Source organism: Lathamus discolor, chromosome 14, assembly GCF_037157495.1.
Source record: "Lathamus discolor isolate bLatDis1 chromosome 14, bLatDis1.hap1, whole genome shotgun sequence".
Taxonomy (NCBI): domain Eukaryota; kingdom Metazoa; phylum Chordata; class Aves; order Psittaciformes; family Psittacidae; genus Lathamus; species Lathamus discolor.
In genome coordinates, this window is record NC_088897.1 from 6974899 (window position 1) to 6996160 (window position 21262).

Sequence of the window (21262 nt, forward strand, 5' to 3'; positions counted from 1 at the left end):
GCTGGAACTGGATGAGCTTTAAGGTCCGTTCCAACCCAAACCAGTCCTTGATACCCATTTTTGTAATCAGGGATGCTGTCAGGTTGCTGTAGACCGCTAATGATGAGCTTTTGCCCCTGTTTAATCACCTAGTTTCTACTGTTGACTGGTATTTTAAGAGATGTTCCTGCAAAATGGGCAACAAATCCTGCAGGAGAAATGGAGCTGTGCCAGGTATGGGTGATCTCCTCATGGTGTTTGCTCTGTGGTGGCTCTTCTACAAAGCAAAAAGCTGTTAAATTTCCCAAGTGCCAAACTGCAGTGGGGATGGAGCACTTGGAGCTGCTGGGTTTAGGCAGAAGGAAAGCTGATTACCTGTGCTGGAACCTCATGGGGGTGAAGGTGCTTCCAGTAAGGAAACCTGTTGTGGGATTTTTGGGAATGCAAGAAGTCACAAACTGTGGTTTTCTGTTTCTTATCAGGAAATCTGAGCCTTATGTTTGTGTTCTGCTGTGCCTTTCTGGGGTGTTAGGTTAGCAGGAGCCAGGGGGGTAAGTGCTGCAAGGAGCCATCAGCATCTTGTGGTGATGGGATGTGCGTGGGAGATCTGCAGCTCACTGTGACCAGCCCTGACCTCCTCCTGCTGTTAGACTTGGTAGGATGGCAGTACAGGGTGGTATGGCTTCAGGGTGCGGATGTGTTCACATGCTGGTGGTTTACCTGTTCTACTGGAAATGCTTTGACGTATGATATTGCAGGCAGAAGAATGTGTGTGTTGAAGTGACAACAGAGCTGGCTGCACCGTGGTGGCCTCCTTTCAAACACCAGCCAAGTCACAGTCTAAGCTCCTGGCCTCATTTGGGTTGATGACAAGATTGTTGCTGACTTAAGTGGGACTTGAGAGTTCATCTTTAAATTTAACTCCTTAGGGGCTGCTCTTGAAGTGGTTGATGTGCTGGCAGCATGGGCAATATGGGTGTCAGGGCCCACCACTTGGTAGGATGTTTTTGAAGGGGAGAGGATCCTTGTCTGACATGGGAGAGCTCCACAGATTCTTGGTGGTAGCTCTTGTCTTTTGCTGGTGCTGTTATGAACCAGCACTGGGAAGAATAGTCTTTATGTGGTCCCACAGTATGCCAAAAAACAGACTTAAGTGCTGGCTGTGCAGGGTCCAAAACCTCAGCTTATTTTGCTGGAAATGTTATGCAGAGCCATGAAATCCCCTGCTGTTGGGTTCTCTTAGAAGTACTTTTATTCAAATGCAGTTGCCTCTGGTTCAGCAATGTTATCTGGGCTCTCAATGTCTTGTAAAGTATCTTGCTTTCATATCCTTGTGGAGCCTCTTTGTGCTTTGTGCTGGGTAAGAGGGAGCAAGGAAATCCTACCAGTGTCGATCATAAATGTATAAATGCTCCTTATATCTTGTGTTCCGGGAAGTTGGGGCAGAATCCATCAGGCCTAAAACTGAAATACAAATCATTTCAGTTTTAGGATATCGGGATAAACTTGCATCATCAAGGGCATGAAAAATGAAGGGATTTTCAAGAGAGCCTGTGATGGTTATCTAACTGAAATGAAGATGGATTTTCATTCCTGTAGGCTTCCTAGAAAAACATACGCAGGGTGCATGCACGCACACAAACATATGTGGTATGTGCTAGTCTCTGTAAATACAGCAGGTTTCCTTTCCGTTACATCTGATGAAAGATCTTGTGTAGCTGAATCATGTAATATGGAATTATAAGAAGATAATGACCAGAGTTTTCCACTGCAGTGCCCGGAGTTGTTTGTTGTTTCCTGCTGCTGTATGTGCTGGGCATTGCTGGAATTCGAGCCGTCCCTCTCACTTGCAGAGGTCTGAGATTAGTGCCTTTGGGCCTTGGATCAATCTGTAAAAGTTGATCTCAGAAGGTAGCTCTTAGGTGTTTGCATGGGAAAATGTTGCCATAATCGACCTTTTAGGGTGCACATGGGGAATTTGTGGACATTTGGCAACCCTGCAGGAGCCCAGCTCTGCTTTCCTGCCCTCTCTTTGGGGGAGACGAGGTTGAAAGATGCAAATCCCATAAGGAGTCCCTCTTCCTCAATGAAGGAGCTCTGCTTCATGTAGAGCTGCCGAGGAGCACTGCTCTCTGAGGGCTCCCCCTTGTTCAGTCTCTGGAAGATGCTTAGGAGCAGTCTCGGGCTGGGTGTGATGTACCAGGAGTACTGATGATGGGAACCAAACAAGGCTTCTCTGCATTGAAGGTGCAAAATCATTTCCAACCCCCTGCCATGGCCAGGGACACCTTCCACTAGAGCAGGTTGCTCCAAGCCCCTTCCAGCCTGGCCGTGAGCACTGCCAGGGATGGGGCAGCCACAGCTTCTCTGGGCACCCTGTGCCAGCGCCTCAGCACCCTCACAGATATTAGGAAAAAAATCCTCAGTAATCTAAATCTCCCCTTTGTCAGTTTAAGGCCATTCCCTGTTGTCTTATCCCTGTACTCCCTTGTCACACAAAGAACTAAAGCTAAAATGTGTAGGTGAGATAAGTGCTGAATTCTGGCAGGGTGAGCAGTGAATGTACTGTAATGGTACATCTGCAGTGGTTGAAGCCATGTGTGAAGCCAGCATGGGAGATTCTGGTTACATCAATGGGAAGTGCTGCAGTAACCATGAGACAGGTGGACTTATGGTGTTGTCCAGAGCTGTCTCTTTGAGGAGCAACACATATGTGTTGGGCTTATGCGCTGTGTTAGCTGTGAGTGCAAACAAGTGTTGCTTGACTGTCTTGAGAGGAGGAAGAGAGTGCTAATTCCTTCTGCCAGAGCTGATTTCTCTGGGGACGTCCGTTGGGATTCCTTCAGTTCCTAATTTGGATGCTAGTTAGGGTTGAAGGGATTTACTCTGCTCTCAAGGCTAAAAGGCATTGAGAAATGTCTGTTGCAAAATGTTGACCAGCTCACAGAGCTGCCCCGAGGCGACTCGCTTATCTACAGGGTGCTGCCGCAGCTTTAAACTCGTAGCATGGTAAATGCAAGCGTTTTTATGCCTTCACTCTGAATAATGGAGCTTTGTATTTCTGTGCTCCTTGTATTTCCTTGTGCCTGGCAATGGGGGAAGAGTGAGGCAGGGCTGTTGAAAGCTGTGGTTGTGATTTCTGGAGATGCACTTCGGCAGGTGGTTGGAGTGGCCATCCCTGCCTTGGAGACCCATGAAAGACGGCTACGTTCTCTGTGTCCGCAACTGCTAACTTTCCCATATGGAATCTGTCCTGCAGTGCAGTCAGGACTTCTTGAATCCTCAAGATGATGAAAAGCAAATAGCAGGAGTATCTGAGCATTGTCTTTTCTACAGCAAGAGATGTTGAAGTGTCTCTATGGGGGTTTTCAGCTTGCCTCTCATGTATGCTGGAAGGGCCTGTGCTGTTTTCCTGTTATGCTCTTTCCCTTTTGTTGAAGAATGGCGGAAGTAACTGCAGTCTGTTGTGAGGAATAAGCAAGGAGAGCTGTGAGGAAGATGCAAAACCAGTGCATCTCAGCAAGTTCTTGGTTTTGATTGGTTTTTGTTTGACTGGTTTTTAGTTATTTATAAGGCATCTTTTTAGATTCGAGGCCACCACATCTCACTAACGCGCACCTTAACCTCTGCTGATCCCATCTGAAATTAAAGTATGTCTGTGTTGAGAGAGCTGAAATAGATTCCAGGCTGCTGTAATCCAGGTTGTGCTCATGGGAATTTAGCATAGTGTAGGCTTCCTGGCTGTAGATGAGTGGTGTTGTGCAGGGCTTGAAACCAGATGCTCTGGAAAGCTTCATTAGGTAGGAAATGCCTCGTGGTGTCTCATGAAACCTGCCATAGACATGTCCCATGTCCATCCTTTGCATGAGGGTTCTGGAAAACGAAGCAGAGGCAGAGCCCTGGGTGAGTTTGGTGTTTAATGCTAGAGATATTTCTGCCTTCCATGGTGTATGCTGTCCCCTGGCAGCAGTATCCAGGAGCATGTTCGCCAGGAGGGTGGAGGTGGTTGTGCCATGCTTAGGCTTCCTTTGGGAAGTGTATTCAAGCAGATAGCTGCTGTTGGTCACCAAACCTTTCTGTAGGAAACAGGGAGAGAAGGCACATTGTTCTTCATGGCATGCATTATTTGTACCAATTTGAATGACTGCACTTGATGAACCACGTAAGCATGGGAAGTTTGAGGTATGAAGACCTTCCAGCTTTCTTGTCTTCTCCTGAGCCTAACTTTGATGTTTGCAGTTTGTGCTCTGCCTGGTATTTAATGGGGAGTCCGAGCTGGATGATGAACATACCAATTTATTGGCACTTCTCCTTTCTGATGACCCAGGTTTGTGTTTTGTTTTCAGTGTAGTACAGCCAGCTTACTCATAGGTAGCCATCACTTCAAGATTGTTGACATTATCCTCTCATAAACTATAATGTGTGGTTAAATCCTATTTCCTGCAATCAATATGGTAATGGTAATTAAGTATCTGAATTATGAAATACTTAGGCTGTTTATTTTTGAAATCACACAAACTTCCTGCAATTAGAAACATAAAGCTAAATTATTTAATATCACATCTTGAATCCAAGTCATCTGCACACTAGAAAGCCTTGTTTCTATCAAGATGGCTGTACTTGCGTTTATAATAGTTGTGTTTTATTTGAGTTTTCATGAGTAGTTAAGCTCCCCATTGGTTTTTCAGGTACTCTTCCAACTTCAAGGAGACTGCAGTGTCAAAACTGCCCAAAGAGCGCTGGGGTTCCTGTTCCATGTGTCCCTACACTGGGAATGCACAGAAGATGCTCCAGCTGGTTCAGCAGTATTTATCCTGTGAGCAGTGTACTTGCTGAGCTCACTTGGTGTTTGGCTTCCTGTCTACAGATGATCAGAAGAGAATGGTTGGGGACTCCTGTCTGTCTGTCTTAAACCCAGACGGGTTGTACGTCCATTCAGAGCCTGCTTTCCAGGGATGCACCGTATGCTGTGTTTTCCACCCCAGTAGCGATGTGGGTTCTTTAGTTCTTGCTTCTCTTTATTCAGCCCAAGCTCTGTTATTCAGTTCATTTTGTTCCTGACAGGTTTTCATTTCCTTTATAAATATATAGCATTTTCGTTGGCCTCTTGGCTGTGAAAAGGATTTAATACATTGTTTTCTCCACACTTGCCTTTTTTGTTGTTGTTGCTGCTATCAAAGGCTATTCTTTCTTTTCCTTGTCTGTTGAATAATCACTGGAGACAGTAAGGGAGTCTTTCTGCATAGCTGCATGCTTATGATAGATGGTAATAAATATTAAGCTCCTTATGAATTGTAGCAACTTGTGTTTTTATTTAAGTTTCAGCAGTTGGAGATGGCTTTTGACTTGCAGACAGAACATTTTGTGCTGAATTTCCTAAAGATCTGCTTACCCCATACATGTATACTTGTACATACAGGCATTCCCGCACGCGGCTCCTCGCTTTGCAATGCAGATGCATGATCTGCAAATACAATACAGGCTCTTCTGTGCGCAAGAAGAGTGAGGCAGGTTCTGAGCACAGGCTCTGAATCCCAGTCCCTGTTGCATTGCACTTGCGTCTGTGTCCAGAGGCGAAAGTTGCTTAACGTACTCAACACCCCAGCATAATGCTCTGCGGAGTGGGGTTGACAGTACCACTAACATCACACCATGCTGCATGGAGCTAAAGAGAGCTGAAACCACTTCTGATACTCTGAATAGTACCTTTCCCTATGGCAATGTGATGTCATTCCATATGAGTGAGGTATCCTGTAAGTCAGTGTGGGAAACAGAGATATAGACATTCATTCTGAACAGGTTCATTTCCAAAAGGATGCTGATTTGGGTTTGGCCCCAAATAATAAACCTTGGGATAACAAACAGGGCACCAAATCGAGTAGGCGAAGTTTCCATCACTCTTGAAGTGGAACATACCAGTACTGAACAAATAAACAGCCTCATGTGGCATTTACAGCTTCTCAGGAAATCTGACTGTCCAAGGCAGGGGCCTGTAGAAAAGAAAATGGGTGGAAGCAGCAGACAACTGTAACTCGACCTCCACGTGTTCATTGGCTTTAGTATTTTGAAGTAAACTGAGTAAAGGGAAGGGATTTCTGTTTGCATGCACTGAGATTTATATTGTAACATGAACTGCCTCACTCTCATACTAGAAGACAGATGTGCTCTGTCTTCAGCTGGTGTTGTTACTTTTCTCTCTCTAGCTTGTGTAGAAGAGATGTCTGTGTGCCCGAGCTGGCGGCTGTCTTTCCTGAGGGATCTGCGGCATGGACCTATGTGTCCCCAGAGTCTGATGGTCATTACTGCATTTTCATTTTCTTGCAACATTCAGTGTTTTTTAGATGTCACCTTCCTTGGAGCGTGCCTCTTATTATTTTCTCTGCTAGTTTAAACAGTCCAAAGCATCTGTTCTTAATTTTATAAATGTAAGAAATTCCATTCCTGTATCTGTTTGAAGCGCAGGGATCAAATACGCACACCCCTCTGTGGAATAAAACATCTTTTTGCCATTAAAATATATAATGCCCAAATATATGCGGGGGGGGGGGGGGGGAGGGAATCAGTATCACATTCATATTGTGGACTGGAGGGTAGATAGCTGTAGGTCACCCATCCCAGTCACTACGAGGGTTTGTCTAGGTTTAACTGGGTGCTGCGTGCCATTGGTTGAGAAGCGGTGTTGGGCTTGTGAGCAGGCAGCTGAGTGTTTGGGGTCGAGATGGTACCACAGAGATAGGGATGCACTGCCAGCCTGTGTGGTTGTACCCTGTGTCTTTGTGATTACTTCATGCAGTTGATGTTAGGGTATTTCTGTGTGGTTAGGATGGTGTGAGAGCTGAAGGAGCTTCCACTGCCTGCCTGGAGCACCAGGGCTCTGTGCAGAGCTTACAGAAATGAATCAGAATAGGTTAATAAAGAGCAATCACTCTGTCTTTCAAGCACTTGAAGACATGGGCAAAGAGGAGAAGAGGTGATGATTAAGAATATAGATGGTGTAGAAGAGAGCTTGGCTTACCTGGTGGGGAGGTGGAAATGATTTTTGCAGTTTGACTACCACTCCAGCAGAGATTGGATCACTTGAGGGATTTGTACCTGGACAGCAGGGTAGCAGATGACTGACTTGCAGGCAAATGGCTTGGGATGAGAGATGGTCGCTGCTGAAAGCTTACCTGGATGGTGCAGCCAGAAACCTTCTCTGGGTGCTCATGTCCAAGGTGGCATGGCAAATACCAAGCTGCCCTTTCAAAGCATCTTTAGATAGTTGTCTGTTTCACTCATGTGATTAATGCTGGAGAGCAGAAACCAGTGCAGCAGGGTTTAGTTCCTTTGGGATGCTACGCTGGTACTTTGCTCACATGGTGGCTCTGTCTGGCTTCAGATCAGCCTCTCTGCAAATGTGGGGAAAGGTGCATATGGAACAGAATGAGTTGCAGCCCTATCAAAATGTGGCCTGCATGAATTGCCTTTTCCCCTCTGTTTCTGTTGAGACACCAAGACCACCTGTGAAACGAAGGACAGCATGTGCACAAGTCTGAGAGGCTCCTTTGCTGTCTGAGCTGCCTTCACACTTCTGCTGGTTTAAAAGGAGCAACTCAGTCCATGTTGGGCTTACTGGAGGACTTGGCTGAGAAACTAGGTGTCTGTGATTAAAGCATTGAGCTTTGCTTGTGTTTCTGCCTTTCTGCTTCAGACCCAGCATCCAGCAGAGGTTGGCACTCTGGAGCAGGAGGAACACAATTCTGATATGCAGATGGGTCTCAGTCCCTTTTCTTTGAAGTTTATATGAGGTTCCCGTGTAGCATCCCATCTCAGTACTGTCAGAGCATCAGCAGATGTTTCACCTTTTACCTTTCATATACATGATGAGGTTTTTCATCTGGTGATCTCAATTAATTAAGCCTTGTAGTACTGCTTTGAATTATATGAAAGCTGGCTGGATACCCTTGCTGCTCTTGCTTCCATCTGATGTTAAACTTGCTGAAGCAGTAGGTAACAGACTGAAACCAGATTAAAGCTTTATTATTCACATAGATGTTAATCACGAGCAGGGATTCTTTGCACACTGCAAAACTCCACATATCTTGCTGGGCTTTGAAGGAAGAGCTAGGCTAAAAATAAAGGGGATGAGTTATTACAATGTCCTTCAGGGAGTGGGTTAGCTGTATTTTTGAAGAATGGGAATGAGCACTGGAAATGTTCATAGAGAACTTACCTTGGTTTTCAACACTGTCCCTGTGCATTAAGTTTGGATTGGGGGTACAGCTTATGGAAATGCAGATCTTGCTAAATGGGTTGAAAAAGTGGTGAAATGAAATAATTGGATATTTTTAGCCTGGTCTGTGGTGTGCTGGGTGCTCTGGGTTTGCCTGTGTTGTGCCCTTGTGCATCTCGTGCAACTTGGAGCACACACATAGTATGACTGGTCTCTTTACAGCTTAGGCAGAAGGCATTCTTGGAGCATGCATCACCTTCAAGAATAGAGCCCTTTGGAACAGATTTGCTATAATAGGATGCATCGGAGCGAACATAAACACGAGAAAATAATGGCAGGAAATACCTCAGATCAGCAATCTTTTACTCTCACTTAGAAAAAATACTCAAAGACACATCATTCATGTCAAAGATTTCCTCGGAGAGATCTGCCTAGCAATAAAGCTTCGAGAAGTGCCCCAAACCTGAGGCTAAATGCCACTTCATTCTGGATTCTTTCTGCCTCCTGCAAGTGCATTGAGTTACAGCTGTTGCAGTGGTTACTTTAGAGAAATACTAATGAAAGTACTGGAAAGAAAAGCTCAGCTGCCCCAAGACATTGGAACCCAAGTGTATTTCTTATCAGTGGCTTCTGTTAGTATGGATTTCCTCCCTCATTTAGTGCTTATGAGTGATTATAGGACTTCCGTGGTGAAGTGTGGACAATTGGATTGAATTGCTTGTTCGACTTGTCCAGCAATGGATAGAAATGCTGGAGTGATTCTGTCCTCCCATACGGCAAATCTGAAGCCGCAGTTTGCCTGTTACTTGGCTGTAGCAAGGTGTTTTTGGCTGTTCTTCACCGCTGCACATGGAGCTGCTTCTCAGACACAAACTGTATTTCTTGCAGCTCCTCATCAGTAACTTGCAGGTTCCTGCCTGGCTTTTTCTTGGGCTGCATGGATTCAGGCCCTTGTAAAAGCACTGCAGGAGCAAGCTGGGGTCTCTGCCACTGCTCTGTTTTCCCTTCAGTCTCTGTCACTGCTCCCTGTTTGCTAAGTTCATGCCATTAAGTAAGATCCTGTCTTGGGAGATTGTGTGTTGGTAGAGTCAGAATTTCCTGTTCTGTCTCCTAAGGAAATCCCTTCCTGGCTCTCTGAGCAGCTTATGTGTGGCTTCATGCCTGTGAGACCTTCCTGTCCCCCAGTCTTCAACACATTGTAATGCTCTCAGTGTTATATACAAGGATCTGAAGCACGAAGGAGCTAGTGGTCTGCTCAAAACCTTGAGTGTGGCAAGTGTTTGAACCAAGTGCCGGCTGCGATGCTGCCTGCTGGGTTATTGACCATCATTCCAGAGGAATTCTCGTGTTGTGGGCTAGTTCTGCTTTGCCACCCCTGTGCAACATGTGGAGATGCAGCAGTGGCAGAGCTTCAATAAAAGCCAGTTCTGCACAAGCCCTGGTTATCTGGGAGGTTCTTTGTTGCTCTGTTGTAGGGTTCGAGTTGGTTTAATTAATTGCTGGAAGGAGGAAAACTTCTCTTTCTCAGAGCAGCAGGGACAGATCTCACAGTCTCAGTGGTCAAGAATGAAGTAGACTGCCAACAATACTCGAGCCTCTGAAATCTGATTATATGTTTCAAGCCTAGCCCTGTGAAATACAATAAAAGTCAGCAGGAGATTATAGCAAGGCTGAAATACCACGCTGCCACCTGCTTTTACCAGTTTGTACTGCCTTTTGAAGAGTTATTGCCTTGGCAAGAGATTGGCCAGCAGCCTGATACGGCAAGGCCAAAGTGAAAAGAGGTCTGGGTTCCTGGAGGTAGTTACACCTTTCAAACATCTGTCGTTGGAGTACAGGACATTAAAGGACAGCACCTCGATTAATAGTGACGAGAACAGAGAATCAGTGTGAAATCATGTTGCAGTTTACTTTTAGATTCCATGTGTGTGGATGGGTTGTCTTCTGCAAGCAAGCAGCATAGAGGGCTGCAGATTCAAACTCTGAACACTGGGAGAGGCGATACCCAGAGGTATTACATAGTCAGAGGATTTCCTTGTGGTTCCAGATATCCTTAATCCAAGCTAAGGCACAAGAGGAGTGGGCATGCTGGTGCTAGCAGTCGTTGCAGTAGTCTGGGACAGCAGAGCCAAGAGAAGCCAACCAACCTCCACTGGATCCAGGCAGCTCTGGGCTGCAGCAGGAGGCAGGGGATTAGCTGCAGCCAAGTCACCACTACGGAAAGGCAAGGAAGTTCTTTAGCAAGTCCCTTTCCATAGTTCTGCTGTCTCTCTTATGGCCTCTTTCCTTCTAGATGCCTAGACTCCCAGACTGGTTTGGTTGAAAGAACTTAAAGCTCATCCAGTCCCAAACCCCTGCCATGGGCAGGGACGCTTACATTCGACCAGGATGCTCCAAGCTTTGTCCAACCTGGATGGTGCATTATGTTTCAGAAGTCTTCCCTCCTCCAACTCCTGTGAGTTTGCCCTCCTGCCCTTATCCCATGATGCCTGCCCGCCTGCTCAACACCACTATCGTGTTTCCCCCCAGTATGTTTCACAGACCTGCTGCAACTGCAGGGTACACAGGTGAGGTTTGGCGTAGCAGAAACCTACATCACCATTTCCGTATGGTCGCTGTAGGGAGCAGAAAGGGTATTTCCCCGTCTCCCTTCCCTGCACTCACTCGAGTTAATGGCATTTGAGGGTCTCCTCCTGCGAGTAGCTGCGGGGTGAGATTGTGATGGATTGACTCTGCCTTCTGGTACTGCCTTTCATGCCCTGTTGCTGTTTGTGTGGGGTTGTTTTTTGATGAATGATTAATTAGAAAAATAATCATTTGTAAATTGAGAGTGAACCAGACGTTTGGCCTTTCCTGTAGGGAAATGGAGTCTCCGAGCTCCGCTGCAGTGTGCAGCCTGCTCACAAACACAGGAGTATTCCCAGGCTAGTGATGAATTTACATGAAGTTCCCTTTCAGCATTTTAATGACTGTTACAGCTGAGTAACTAATGAAAGATATTAACAAACACAAGTAAATATTTAATTTTTCCATAGCATTTTTTCCCTGCTTGTGGCAGCCAGCATTTTTAAATGTACGTATAGGAGAATTTCTGCCCCGATCTCTTCATCTCTGCCCTGAGTACAAAGCTTGCTGTATGTGTTGGACATGATGAACAGCTCTGCAGAGACATCTTACCATGAAATGTTCTGTTCCTCTGCCCTGTCGTGACAGGCTGCAGTCAGCTTTCGATGGCTGTGAGTTAGCACAGCCAGAAAGGCATCTCCCTGCACCAGGGATTGTTGCAGCTTGTGGTGGTCCCCTGAAGATGAGATGGCCACAACAAGGTCATTCAGTAAACTGCAGTGATTAGTGACTCCATCAAGAAAAACTGCTGAACGCAGCAGGGAGCAGTCATTTGAAATGTCTTAACTCTGATAATTTACCTTCTTCCACCCTTTAGTATTTCACCTCTTTCCTCTGCCTGAAAAAGCCTGCTGGGTCAGATTTTCTGCAGGTCTTGTTATCTCCCAGCAGATTCTCTTGCCTGTTTTTGTTTTGTATTCCAGGATAGAGAAGGCAAGGCTCAAGGGCAGCTTTATAACAGTCTTCCAGTACTTAATGGGACCTACAAGAAACCTGGAGAGGGGCTTTGGACAAGGGCCTGTAGGGACAGGCCAAGGGGAATGGCTTGAACCTGCCCGAGGGGAGACTGAGATGAGCTCTTAGGCAGGAGCTCTTCCCTGTGAGGGTGCTGAGGCGCTGGCACAGGGTGCCCAGAGAAGCTGTGGCTGCCCCATCCCTGGCAGTGCTCAAGGCCAGGCTGGACACAGAGCCTTGGAGCAACCTTGTCTAGTGGAAGGTGTCCCTGCCCATGGCAGGGGTTGGAACTGGATGAGCTTTAGGGTCCCTTCCAACACAAACCAGCCTGGGATTCCATGAAAAGCAGGGGATATTTGTCAGAGGCCTTAGGGGTGTTTATTATTTGTCAAGCATGGAGCTGGCTGTGTTACACCTGCACTTTGGTGTGTGGTGAACCCAAGCCATGCATACAAGGTGGCATTGGGGGGTGGCTGGTATGGCCAGTGGCTGCTTCACCATCAAGGCTTGTAGCAGCAAACCCAGCAGGAAGCCTCACTCCTGTATTAGACGGTGCAATCATAAAGAGTGGGGGGAATGTTTTGTGGATTCAGTCCATGAACAAATGAGCCAGCTGAGATCTTCGTGTCTTGGGCCTTATGTGCTTTGGAGAGGGAAGGAATAAATCTTTACCCCAAGCCTGCAGGAACTTCATCAAGCACTTACTTAGGAAATGTGGCCAAGTTGTACATGCACTGTGTCACTGTGGTTCTCCTTGTAGGGCCCCACGTGATGTAAATCTCTCAGGGTTGTCTCTGGCTCCATCCTTGTTTTTGATGCAGCCCATCCAGGCTCCGCACGACTGGGATCCAACTGCCTCTGCTTTTCCCTGCTCTCATTTAGTCTCCCTTGCCTGCCATCTTTTACAGCCAAGAAAAACTTACGCTAAATGATCAAAAGCATTCATCTGGATGGCAATGCACGTATAGCAAGAGTGTGTGTGCATTTTTTTCCTCTTTTTTTTTTTGTAAAGAGCTCATCGGGGTAGATCATAAAGCTGGAGTGAAATACAATGAAATTTCTCATTAGAGACACTGTTTCTTAAACTGTTTCCCATGGGACTCCCTTTCTACCTGTATCTAGATATAATATCCTCTCCTGCTTCTGTCTGTGAGCTTTGAAATACAGGAGAAGATCTGAGAATGTGTTTTTTGTGAGAGAGAGACTGGATGGGGACTGTCAGAGTCCAACCCACCACTGCAGAGAGAAGCAAGGGGAAAATGGAGGCTTGTACACGTCAAAATGCGGTGTTCAACACCTGTGTGTGCAAATACGCATGGGCACTCCCGTTCACCAGTGGGTCTTTCTCCTCTCTTCTGCTTCTCCATGCAAACATCCCATCTGAGCAACCTGCTCTAGTGGAAGGTGCCTGTTCCCATGGCAGGGGGTTGGAAGTGGATGAGCTTTAAGGTCCCTTCCAACCCAGACTAGACTGTCATTTGATCTCTGTCCTGCTGCGAGTGCTCTTGCAGACTCCGTCCCTGCACACCTCTGAAAGGCTGTGGCACCTCCTCTGTGTTAATAAAGTATGAGCTGAGCCAGTCTTCCCCTTTCTCTGCTTTCTCCACTGCCTCCACACATCTTTTCTGTCTGTTCCTCCGCCTTTCCTATGCTTATCATGCCCTTTTCTGCCCATCTTGCTGAGCTGGGAGGTGATGACCCCTATTTGCTGAGGAAGCTGTGTGGGTTCCTGCACCAGTTAAGTGCCAAATTGAAGCTAAATGCTCCAGCTCTGGTAGGCAGTAGAGAAGGGGTTGGTATTGCTGCATGGCCAGGCTCAGCTCTCCTTTGTTCTGTGATGGGTGTGAGGTGGCTCAGTTTATGACATGCCACCTCCTTTCAGTAAGTGCAAGTCCAGGGGTGGAAAGACCCCGCTTATCAGCTCTGAGTGGTGCAGGGTCTGGAGTGGAGGAAGCCTTAGACAAAAGCATGAGCTGGTTTTAATCTGCTGCCTTCAGCTTAGTGCTGCTGCAGAGGTGTTCCCTGCAGGGCAAACCTGGTGCTGAGCTGAGTTTTTGGCAGAACAATCCTCTGTGATGTTGGACCAGCTCCTTTTGGGACTGGGCTTTGTGCTTAACCAGTGTTACATGTAGAGTTTAACTGGCTTCTGCCTTGCTGGGTTTTCTCCCATTACAACCCCCCAGACCTTTGCTGTCACCCTAAACAGCTTGCTTCTGTGTGCATCAGGCCTGCTCGAAAAACAACGCAAAAAGCAAAAGCCTTTCCTTACAGAGAGCAGGCACCTAGCAAGGTTGTTCTCCTTCCTAAACAACCTTAGGAAGGCTGTTTTTGCCTTTCTAAAATGCTGAAGGGGATTAGATCGTATAATGGAGTATTCAACTGTCAAGTGATTTACAGCAAAGATGCAGTTGAGTTATGGGAGCTGTTAAAATGCCTGTTAAAGTACTGAATGTTTTTAAAAACTCATATTATTTGGCTGATAGAATGTAAAGGTCTAATGGAGCTATTGCTTTGCTCTGTGTAAATACACACTTGGACAAGTGTTATTTATGTACAGTCTTGCTGATGTGGGTTGGAGTGACCCAAAGCCACTGCTGCCAGATAGTTGTACATCAGCTTGTGCAAGCCCAGCAGTGGGTTCATTCCTGGTGGGCAGTTGGATCAGAAGACCTGACCCTGTGGAGGTTTGTCCTCCTCTTGGCAGTGCTGGGTGATTCGAGGACCAGCACTGGGGCGTGCTTGTGTCTGGAGGTGCTGGTTTTCTCCCAAGGATTTCAGTGCTTTGACTCACTGGCTTTGTGGAAGGTTTTGGCAAGAAAGCAGCAGGTCTGTTGTCTCAGACAACATGGATGCATCTTTCCTCAGCACTGATGCTTTTCATGTCCTGGACTTTTCTTTCTGATGGATGTGCCTAAAGCACGCAAGCCTAAATAAACACTTCTGATGTTTATACTTCAAAGGCAACAGGGTAAATCTGTGGCCTGTGAACCTTGATAGTTTTTGATGTGGAAGATTATTACTAAGACTCAGTTTTGCACATGTTTTTAAACATGTTTACCCAGAAGAAATAGTGAGGAGTCAGTCAGTTTGCCACAGAGATTTATGGCTGAGTGTCAGACCTTCTCTTCCCCAGACCTTTGCACCCAGCAGAGTCACTGTGACCTCCTGGTTACCTGGGGCTATAACCACCAGAGACAGCAAAAGTCTGTTCCTGAGAGATAAACCTAGGAGACTTTGGCCAAGTACATAGGATGTCCTCTAGCATGCAGCGTTTCTCGGTCAGCTGTAGCCATCTGGTCAGGATGTCCTCTAAAATAGGACTCAATTTAGATGCTGCTAGGTTTGGTGGACAGCAGATGTGCGCGCTGGTACATCTTCCTTGCACTGGCAGCCCATGGCTGATGCACAGGAAGAAGTTCTCGTCATTTTCTCATCCAGTCTATGAAAAATTAATTCTTCTGGCTTCTGGACCATTGTATGCTTACAAAGGGATGCTGGCTGATAACAAGCAAAAGGAGACTCAGGAGGGCCATATGATGACCTGTTCAGTGATTTTATTCAGTGCAAGGGTTGCCAGTGACTGGGAATTACTCAATGCAAGGATATCTCTGAAGGGGCTGCAGCAGTGTAAATCTGCGGCGGTGTACAGTAAACATTATGCTGTAACCGTGGCAGGTCTGACATTTCTGGTGAGTTATATACCATAATCTTTGAATACCACGGGTTGAATTTTGATCTTAAATACGTAGGTGCACTTTAGTGCATGCCTGAAGAAAACTGGCCACTAAACTTGCAGGTTTGTGTGCACAGTCGGTGATTGTTCAAGGCATCTGGTGATGCCCCGAAAGGTATGAAATTAATTTTCAGGTACAATAAACAATATTTCAGCCCTGACTGGCTTGACGGAAGCTTCATCTTCCAGCAGTAGATATTAAAATGGGCTGCAGGATTGCATTTAAGAAGGGATTTGTTCTGCCTGTCTCTTTAGTGCAAAAGGAAGCTCACGAAGTTGTGCCCAAGCAGTGGTGAGACAGCAGAGTGCTGCTTTGCCTGAGCAAATCCTACACTGCAGCCAGAGCTTTGGAGTTGGCATTAACTCTCCTACAAATTCCTCATCATGTAGATCAAACAGAGTTTATTTCCTTCCTCTTCGCCTTTGTGCAAGCTGGACATGGCTCTGTTTAAATGCATTTATCACTGACTGCTTTGCATAGGGGATTGCTGCACTGCTTTTATCTCTGCACGTGAGGGGCTGTGCAGGACCCCTGTCATGGGAGAGGGATGTGACTGGTAACAAGGAAAAGGGGGCTCAGGAGGGGCATATGTTGATTTTATTTCAGTGATTTATTTCAGTGCAAGGGTTGCCAGTGACTGGGAATTACTCAATGCAAGGAAGTCTCACTTACTCAATGCAAGGATGCAGCAGAAGGTGTCTGTTGTGGGACACGTGGTCTGTGATAAGCTGCAATGGGAGTCCAGCAGCAAGACCTGTACAGACTTGTTGGCAGGAGGTGCTGGAACTTCAGGACAGGGTCATCGACACTGTACCAGCAGCAGCTAATCTGGTGTCTTCTATTACTAACATATTTGCACACTTGTCCCCCTATTGTATCAGGTCTGTCTTGCCTTGGAAAAGTGTTTGTGAAGTCTAGAAGCACAGTAGGAGCAAACCCACTTGATCCACAGCATGGAGCAGCCTTTGGTATTAATCACTTTATACCATTAACTCTGAAGATCTTATTCAAGCCAGGCTCTAGATAAGAAAGTCGGTGTCAGAGCCATCCTCACCTTTCTTGCTTGCATTCAGAGGCTGGGAAATGATAAGTAATGTATTACACAAATTTAGCTCTCGTTCTTACTCTCCTGTTTATAATTGCCAAAGGTTTGAGCCTTCTGGAATAATAAGGTTAAGTGGCCCTCTATGACCTTAGGTGAATAGGAAAAAATATAGCTGTGAGAGACTCGGGCCATTACACCTCGACGGTGAAGAATCAGAGTCGTTTGAAAAGCCTGCTAAATTATCCTGCTTAATGCTGGACACTTGCAAGGTGACTTAGCAGGCTGAAAACACATAAACATCCATAACTCTGGCTCTGCTGCAATCCAGAAGTGGATTTACCGCATGCCTGTGTCTATGTTGGTTAATAGCAGTGATGGGGCATCATCTGCCTGGGGATCCTTGGGGTTTGCCAGTGGCTGGACCCAAGCTGGGTGTCTCTGTAACCCCAGTTCTCGCACAGATCCTTGGAAGCTGTGGTCACATCTTTGGTTGTAGAGCATCTATTTGATGTGGGAGGCATCATGCTTCACTGTGTGGCAGATGCCCATCATCTCTGCCTCATGGCTCCTTATCTCTGTGGTGGCAGGAATGGAGGGTGCTCTGTAGCTTTGCCGCTTGGACTCGGTAGTTGCTGCTCCTTTGCTTAACAGTCTGAACAGGGAAGGGCGTATTTTCGTGTGGGGGTTGCCTTTTAGATGCCACCAATTGAGCAAGAGACAGATGAAGGAGCACTGGCTGATGTGAAGTTTGATTAAGGACTTGATAGCAAACGTGTCCCTTTGGTGGAAGGAGAGCAATCCTGTTGCAGATTTTGCACCTGATGCAAGGAAACATGGAAATGGCACCGAGAAGCAATCGTTTCAGATCTGTTTAGATCTGGCCTTAAAAAACATGGTGAGTTTTGGCTTGGATAGTCATCTGTCTGCTCCACGTAGGGGCTCAGGAGAAGGAGCCTCCTTTGTCCTTAAGTCTGGAGTCTTGAAGATGAGCAGGGTGTCCCCACTGCTGGGCATGAGCAGCTGTATGTTAGCCTGTGCAACCAGAGCTGACTTACACTCTGTGAGACTCTGGTTTAGGGTATTTCCAATGAGCTGAGGCCTTTTGTTTTATCTGAATTATCTGCAATTACAGAAATTCCTGCTCGCAGACGTATTTACTAGAAGATTTGAGGAAAGCAGGTTCAGGGCCGGACTGAAATAGACTTGTTGGAGCAGTGCTCTGTCGTAACCACTCCTCCATGCTAAAGAAAAGCTTCTCCGGCAAGCCCATGAAACAAATTGGCATCATTACTTGGGAGCCAGATGGAGGAGAAATCCAGATTAAATAGAACAAAGTCAAATTCAAAGGAATTTCGAGCGAAGGCACAGCGCAAGTTAAAGGCAGCTCCGCATCGCCCTTAAACTGAACAGTCCTGTTCCCTCGCATTCCCCCCGAGTGCTGAGCACCCCGCTGGGAGTTCCACTCTTGGGTTCGTTATGGTTGGTGTAAACGAACTCCTCCTCCAGAACTGAAGATTCAACTCCCAAAGCCAATCAGCAGCATAGGGATCTAATTTCCCCTCTGCTGTCTAAATAAAACGCTGCTGCAGATGGAAGGCTCCCTGGAAGCTGCTGCTGGACCGCTTCCACCTCGTTGTGGAAGCCCCTCTCAGACATGGTACAGTCTGCAGTAACATAACCCATTGAGAGCCGTGATCGCCGGAACAAACATGAGGGGGAGAGAAGCTGGGAATAAGATTTGAGATTCAGGGTTGGGAATAACAATAGAAGAGCCAAGTATTAATATTTCAGAGCACAAGCTGCTTTGCAGAATAGAAGGGGGCTTGGGGGAGGAAGCAGATGGAGGGAGCTGGGTCTGTGTTTCCCGAGGAGGTGGCTTTGTGTCTGTTGCTTTGTTAGCTTGAGTTCTAAATATTGAACCAGAAGCAGAGAAAAGAAAGAGGCTGAAATTTGAATGTGATGATTTGCACTTGCTTCTCAGTTTGGGATTAAGCTGGAGCTGTTGTTTTCAGTCTGTGCAGGAGATCTGGTTGTTTTGTGTGCACCTCTGTGCATGGGCTGTGTGCTCCTGCAGACTCTGCCAGGGTTCGTGCAGATCCAGAGCTGTCCCCAGGGCTCATCCCAGCACAATTCACGGCGCTGGATCCAGCCTGGCATTAGAATGCAGCCAGGCTGAATAAGCTCTGCAGATGGGATGGCAGCCACCTGCACAGGAGCGCATTTGGGTTCTAAACTCTGCAGAAGTTCTCGTTTGTGCCCAGGGATATGTGCAGGCAGCTGGCCATGTGTGCTGGGGAATAAGTTACTCCCTAAGTGAAGACTTGGAGTATCCAGTCTGCAGGTGATGGTGTGCAGCAGGACAGTGCCGATGCTCCAGTCTCATTATAGGTTGCAGACAGTCAGACTTTTTCACTTGAGCAGTAATTCAGCAGGGCTTTCAAGCCATATTCTCTGCATCCAGTGAATACAGTTAAGTTGTGCCTTAAGTTGGCTCTCTAAGTCATTGATGTTCTGTTTTGGTCCATAGGTACCAGTTGCTATCTAGGAAGGAAAGACTATTTTCTCCTGGGGTGAGCATAACGTTGACAAGAGTTGTTTGGAGTTGTCAGTAACATGGAGATACTGGGAAGTGGATGCAGAGAAAATCCTGGTTCAAAGTTTACCCTAAACCAGTAGAGTAACTCCTGGTAGGTCTCATGCATCCTGAGCTGTGCCTGAATTGAAGTGCGTATGATGGTTTGAGTTGTAACTACACATGGAAATCTCTGAGTGTGAATTCCCCCCTCTTTTGGCAAGTGAGTTGTTTGAACTGGAGTCCCCCTGGGTTTTAGAAGTGGTCTTAAAAATGTTAACCTTCTGCAGTTACAGAGGACCTCCAAATTTGCTATGGACAATTGTACAAGAGGTGGACATCAGGAGTTTTGAAATGGCTTTCAACAGCATACAAGGGAGACAAATGTTCTGTGGCCACAGCACTGCCCTCAGAGTCCGATCTGGTCACTCTGTGTGATAATTCCCAACTGGAGCCTCCATGGAGGAGGTTTCTGGTGTCCAGCTACCGGGCATTGACGGCTCTGTTCTTCATAGGTCAAATTATACATAAACATGTACTCTGTGAAGCTCAGTCCTGGGACTGTTTGCTGTAAACATTGCATTGTCCCACAGTTTACATTAATGGGAATGATTTCCATTTATACAGCTCCTTTCATCCCAAAGGATCTCAGGGTGCCGCACAGACTAAAGTGCACAGACTAAAATACACCACAGCAATGCGAGCTGGTTGTGGTGCAAGGCAGCCAGGCAGGAAAAATGCACATGAGCATTGCCTCAGTGTATTGAGCAAGAAGCATTTTGATAACCTGCTGTAGTGGAAGGTGTCCACGCCTATGGCGAGGGATTGGAGCTGGATGAGCTTTAGGGTCCCTTCCTGCCCTAACCAGCCTGTGATTCTAAATATTTCATCCTATGCAGATCTGGCTGGACCTCGTAACTGAGATCTGGTCTGAAGGACCAAACATGAGAAGAACTTAATGGCCCTGTGCTTTATCTGTTCTTGTGGCAGGAGGGACTGAGATAGCCTTATGGTGGTTTCCAAGTGTCTCACAGAAGGTGGGTGACCAAGGAAGGTTGTTCCTAACCAGTGAAATGCTTCCTCTGCCCTTAAAGAAGGTTTCTGTCTTTATCCCTAGCTCTAAGGTGCAGCACTTGCCCAGTACATCTCCAAACCCTTATCAAAGCGGGGCAAGCACTGTCCACAGGAGTGAGACGAAGATGGTGCTGTCCTTTAGAGCAATACCACATGGAGGAAGAGCTCAGGTCTGTAGGGTTTGTCCCCCATCAGCTTCCCCGCTATGAGTATGTATTTCACCTTGTTCACCACCACACGCTGCGGCGTGCTGTGCTGAACCCCGCTGTAGGCACGGTCTCCCTCCTCCAGGCTGTTTCCAAAAGAGAGTTTTAAATATTCATTTGCTTATTTTTAAGTGTATCTTTTAAATACTACCAACATTTCGAGGAAGCGTTTGTAAATGAGGACTCTATTAAAAGTTATTTTAGTGCATTAATTCATGAGGCAGCTTCAAAAATTCATGAAGTAAATAAGACTGCCTGCCAAGAGGGATAGGGACATGCTTGCTGCTCCTCCAGAGTGGAGCAGACATCTTGCTACAAGGCGGTAACTCTTAAATGGAGTCTCCTGATCTCAGCTGAACTGACTAAGTTACTAAGACAGGCTGCGGTGGTGCTTTATATGTCTTTATGATGCCTTTGTTTCACCAGCATTAACTGTGATCTTGCTTCAGCAGGGATTAAGTGAGCTGTATAAATAATACCTGGGTGGCAGGAGAAGCAGTGATCCCTCTGGCTCGGCTCCTCCCGTATCCATAGGGCTCTCTTCGGCTCCTTGAGCTGGTCTCACAGGCACAACCCCTCTTAGCGGCATGATTTGAAATGCGGAGTGACTGCTGAAATCAGCAGAGCAGCTGTGAGCTGATGCTGGGGTGACCAAGGGATGAAGCCAGCTCCACTGGGGGATTAGTTCTCTCAGGCTAAAAGCAGCAGTGATTTAAATGGAGCAGATTGTGCCGGGGAGGCCAACTTGCACTGACGTGTGCTCCAGTATAGCAAGAGACCAGCCAATGGAGTTGGGATTTGTTAAAGGAGTAACTCTGCAGTCACCAAAGTGATGTCAGTATAACTTGCATGCAAAAAAAA

The 21262-nt window shown here is 46.6% G+C and overlaps 1 protein-coding gene and 1 long non-coding RNA gene across 6 annotated transcripts in view; both read left to right on the forward strand.

The window, feature by feature from the left end:
- AUTS2 (activator of transcription and developmental regulator AUTS2) overlaps positions 1-21262 on the forward strand; it is a 735180-nt gene that overhangs the window by 45836 nt on the left and 668082 nt on the right. The window lies entirely within an intron of this gene.
- On the forward strand, positions 138-5271 carry LOC136021770 (uncharacterized). The gene is made up of 2 exons (XR_010615884.1): positions 138-213; positions 4668-5271. It is a non-coding gene; the product is annotated as an uncharacterized LOC136021770 (long non-coding RNA).